Here is a 5,749-nt window from a genome sequence, read left to right as displayed (position 1 = left end):
ACAGTGTGGCTTTTTTTCATATTTTTAGAGAATACAGACACATCAATCTTAAATACAAGTTCTTGCCAACTCAGATAAATTTGCTCTGATTTAGGGTTTTGGTTTTTTCCTAAAAGGAAAAAGAAGTGGTTGTTGTTCCCCCCCCCCCCCCCCCCCGAAAAAAAAAAAGGAACATAAAACCCCGAATAACATCTACTCATACCCTCTATAACCCCAAATAGAAAGTTCTTAAGGAAACACAGGGCAGTGGTCTAGAAATTGTTGTCAACATCCACCAAGAGCTCTGGATTAATATGCCGACCACATTATCCGTAATCTGCTTGAAGCAGCTTATGCAGCTCTGGTTTTCTATCAGAGACACAAATCAAAGCTGTTGATTTGAATGCAAATAAACACACAAAAATAATCAATCCTTTCAGTTCATTAATTAGCCACCACAATTTAACTTTAAGTTACTTGTATAACACAGAATTATGAACTCTACATAAAGGATCCAAACTCCCCAGTCCTGGTATAAAACATAATTGCAGTGGAGATCAGCAAGAATTATGGTCGAAAGGTCTATGTGACTGGATTCAAACAACCTCTTGTCGAATGAGACATGAACAAGGAAGGAAAGAGTCCTCCACATTAAAAAAGAAAAAGTATTTGCACATTATTTCTTTTCAATCAAAAAAAATTAATTAAAGTTTGAAAAAGGTATATTAATTTCATTAAAACAAAATACAGTCTCAAAAAAAGTATCTAAAAGTTCATTCTATTATTAAATATATCCAGGATGTTCTAACACGTAATAAAAAAAATTAACATTTCGTCCTAAAAGACTGAACTGCCACAAAACTGTACTAACATAAAACTAGATACTCTTAATTAAAGTATATAAGCAACAACACTGAAGAGTGCTTTTAATCAACTGGTGGTTAGATTTGCAGAAAACATGAACTCTGTTAACCACTACAAAATTATATGGCTTTAATGAAAACAGGACAGCAAACTTACCAGTTATCAAAACTGAGGTGACAGAGTAGTAGGAGAATATATTATGCAACTTCACCCTCAAACCCACCTTTGGTAGGTAAGGGTCTTAAGCATATGCCTGATTAAGCACCTGCATAACACCACTGGCATTTTTCTCAAGTGATTAAAATTAGGTGTTCAATTAGGTAGCCTATTTAATCAAAGACTAAGTTCTTAGGTATACAAACTACTAACCTGTTATTTATATTTTTCTACAGTCTCACATTTATCATCTGGTTCCTTGAAGAGCACTACCTTCAGTAGAGTGTTTTGGAAAACTAATATGCACAAGTGTTTCCTACAAGGAAAGCGTGCCAGAGATTTACTAAATTAAAACTCTGTGTTTGAGATTACTCAAAATAGCCACAATTAATAAATCTGAAAAATGAGTTTTTCTTAAAGAAACCTTTCATGCCTTCCCTTTCAGCTTCCCAGATTCAAGGTAAATATACCCATGCACAAAATGAAATCCATTCCAGTTGTGTTTGAAAATAATTAACATCTAGAAGACAGAAAGATAGGACTAAGTGGGATTATTACTTCCTGGATCCGCCTCTCTTTGACATATATTTGAGCTCTCCTGTGCTCAGCACTCACTCTTTTTTCTAATCTCCCACTTTTCCTACACAAGACAAACCGGCTTAGGGTCTTAAAAAATAATACCAACCCCCACACAGATACCCCTAATGACCCACCTTTCCTCTCTGGTCACTGCTCTTTCTCCCTTCCATGCCTCAGCAGTTTAGAGCACCTGTTTTGCAGCTCTCCAGCACCACCCTCAGCTCCCTCCAATTTTGCACCTGCATTTTATATCCCACAGCATCTGCTCTTAAAGATCTTAAAAGCCTTCCTATAGCTCAGCACTTGTAGCCCACACTCAGCCTCCCTCCTCAGATGGCTGGCCAGCCACCTGGGACACACCCAGCCATACTGCTCCTGCCCCTGCTCATCTTCCACAACTTTGCGTCCCTAGGTTTGCCTCTTGCTTCTCCAGGCACCTCTTCAACAAGGCGATAAGATATGCTTCCTCTCTGACTTTCTGCAGCTTTTTTTGCCACTTGCTATCAGAAGACCATCTCCTACTCCCACTTGGCACCCATGTTTCTTGGCAACTTGTTCAGTATGAAGGTTTGAAATACCTTCCTCTAACAATATCCCTCCAGTTTGGAAGGGCCACCTCATAAATACATCTAGTAATTTCAGAGATAAGAACAATAAAGAAAGCTCTTCTCTTGACCATACTTACCAAAACCCCCACTGAATCTGGTTAGACAACTGGTGGACTATCAAGCCTAAGGTAACTAACCTAACACCACAGTTAGGTGTTGCAGTAACCCTATGTACGCATTTGCATCTATTTTTAAAACACTTGGTCGTGCTGTCCTATCCCCAGAACTGGGGCGGACTTCAAAGCTGCACAGATTAGGTCAGCCAATTGCAGACACGTTAGCACAGTCTAATGAGTTACTGCTCATTAGCCAAACAACAGCAACTCTCTTTATGGCTGCTTCGAGAATATTCCACATGCAAATTCAAGTGTGATAGTGACCATGGTTACTACCGGTGAGCAGCAGGTCGTTAAGCTTTGCAATCATACCCTCCATACCCAAGGAGTTACTAAAACAGTTGCCTGAGCTGCAAGCATGCCACATGACATCTGTGGATGTGGCGACTTTCAGAAGAGGAGCTGTAGGAAATTCAAGGGTTAAGTAGTTAGTATTCAAGGTCTTTTTCCCTTTTTTAAATTATCTGTAGGTGTTTTTGTTGGTTTTGTTTTGGTTTTAAAGTAATTTGCAGCAGGGGACCTGCTAAGTAAGCAGCAATTGCATTGGTTTTGTGGGTGATTCAAAGGAAAATGCAGAAAGGGGGGTAGAAATTAACACGGGATCTTCCCAGGAGTAGGAGTAAGTCACAGAACTGAAGCAAGGAAAGCAAATAAACAAGACTGCAACAACAGATCCCTGTCAGTCAAGCCTAAAACTTTCCTGTAGACCAGCAAGCACACAGAATTGAGAAGTTTAAGAGTCTGACTATATAGCCCTACAGCCCATTTACAATAGCTTGAGGATCAGAATCCAGAAATCAGCACTACAGTAAGTATAACGTATTTGGAGCAGTAAGATTTTAAATCTTACTGTAGATTAAAAATTGCATTTTCTCCAGAAAGGGAACAGGCAGCTATCTCCAACCATTATTACAATTATCTTCAGAAGACAGTTAAAAATATGGTGTTTAATAAAAGCAAATTCTGAATTTTACCTGCTATTTGCGCTCAGTGTTCTACAGTAACAAATTCTTTCATCTGCACACAGCTGAATGTACAACAAAATGATGAACTTCATAGGCAATGCAGTTTGTGGACTTAACCAAAACAGGGTGGGATCAAAGAACACCAGAAGAGCTAGGGACACAGATAACTAGAAAGAACTTTACCTTGCCTTTCTCAAGTGAAAGGTAGGATGAAAGTCAGATGACAAGAATAAATACCACAGACATCAAGAACAATGTTCAAAGGAAGTAATCAGGACTTGCAGACACCATGCTTGGGCCACAGACATGATGAGGAAGTCATTACTGAGTGTCAGTCTGAGCCCAGGCATTTTGTGAAGAGATATTTCAAGCTACCATCCCAGGTGACAGACACCATTCTTACAAATACAGTGGTAGGTGTAAGCATTTCCATACGTCCATGCAAAACATCACCAATACCTCCTCACCTTTACAAAGGCCACGCAGACAGACTACCCCAGTCTACCTCACAGCTGGACTCCACAGTGAATATGCTTGTCTGCCTCATCCCACCTTCAGAAGGATGGAAAAAAGATACATATGAACTACAACTATAAAACTATAAGTAAACTCCGTCCTCTCAAAAATAAGCATTCAAGAAACACAAATTCAAACCTAGCATCAATATAACTAAAGCTACAAAAGAGTCAGGCATCTTGTAGGCTGTTCCAGCTAGAAGAAAAAAATAAGTAGCAAGGTCTGGTATTTCTTGTTTATGTAGAAGTCCTGTTCCCAAAACAAAGGAAGAATAAAACATCAAAAGAGTATTTCATTGCTCAGAGCCCTCAAGAATCTGTTCAGACATCAACTGACTTACATCCCTCTTCTCTAAGCTTTCCAACAGGACCACACAAATGAGCAGCAGCTCAGGGCAGACTATTTTCCCCAAAATGAATCGCTTCTCCCCACTGTCCGTACCTACTGCCATCAGAACCAATATTTAGCAAACTCCTTAGCAGATAGAGCACATTCCTGAGCAGCTCTGCATTTGCCTTTGCTTTCAGCAGTCTCGTACTTGCAGATGGTTCATTGTCTGGGTATAGCCACCGCTCTTAATTCAACTTATCACAGCTGCATTATAAAAAACATTCGATAACATGCATTCACTAGCTATCAGTAAACATGTTACCACAGGACTGAAATTCTATGTCTGAGAACGTTAGCAAGAATGTCTCTAATAGTGGAAAGGAATTAATGCACAACCTCCTCCCTAGTGTCATCCTGTCCTTATCTCCATCACCAGCCATCCTGACATCCTTCCAAGAACTTACATGCTTCTGTGAATACACTGCATTTCCCCTGCTTCTCACTGTAATACATGTTTGTAAGATTCAAACTTCTAAGCTACACCTCCTAGTACTTAGGCTATCCTGTTATGGATGTACTTGAATTTTTGAAAAAATGCCTCAAAAGCTTCCATAACCGATCTTCTCTAGAAATACAGACATTACTTCCTTGTTAGGGGTGGATTTAGAACAAAGATAAGCAAGTTAATCATATCTCTGAATATATCACCATACCATACTGTATAAAAAGCTGGAACAGTACTAGCACTGCTAACTCATGATGTTAACCCTAAGTTAGTGTTCTGCTTTAAGCCTCAGTTGCAGGAATCAGGTTGTTACCTCCTGCTTCTTCAGAAAACTCCTTTCTACAGCTTCAGAGTAAAGGTTGACAACAAACTCTCAATGCTGCAGTATCACAAGAAAGAAAATACTCCAACATTTTAAAATCCTTTTAAGTTGTCTGTGCTGCACTGTAAGAACATTTACATTGTTATCGTTAACATCCCCAACTATTTTATCATTATCAACTCACAAATCATTCAAATTCCCCAGAGTTATGATTATTGCTGCCTAGTTCTACAACAGCTGTGAGAAATGCTATTCAAGCTAGAAAGCCCTTCTATTTGTAGGATTTGCCACCTGCAAAACAGCTGGATAAAAGATTGGTCTTCTAGCAATACATTTGTTAACCTAAACACATTTCACGTTTTTACACCTGGTGTACTAGAAGTACTAAGTCAGGTAGGGCTAATGCAGCATCGCATACCAAAGTTCATCGATACTCAGTGCTTGGGAAAGGCCGGTGCAGCAGCCGGCTCACAACCACTGCTATGCTCGAACTTCTGAACAGGGTGTATTCTTCTAGCACTGCCTCAGGGGCTACTGATTGGACACAGACCACACCTTTACCAATTATTCTTCCTCTTCAGTGACCCACAGAATTAAAGAAACCTATTTAACCACCCTTACTTTACATGTTTTGAGGAAGCCTAGAAGAAAGGGTAATGGTGAATTCAATTCATCCTGGCCCATAAACAACTTCTAACCATAAGCAGAAGGGAGAGACACTGGCACTGTGAATACACAAGTCCCCTGTTCTACAGCAATAATAAAACCTTAAGATGTTATTTCACTACAAAACAAAGTACAGGACCAAG

This window comes from Fulmarus glacialis, unplaced genomic scaffold, assembly GCF_000690835.1.
Source record: "Fulmarus glacialis isolate BGI_N327 unplaced genomic scaffold, ASM69083v1 scaffold17506, whole genome shotgun sequence".
Lineage (NCBI taxonomy): Eukaryota > Metazoa > Chordata > Aves > Procellariiformes > Procellariidae > Fulmarus > Fulmarus glacialis.
This window is presented reverse-complemented; position numbering follows the sequence as displayed.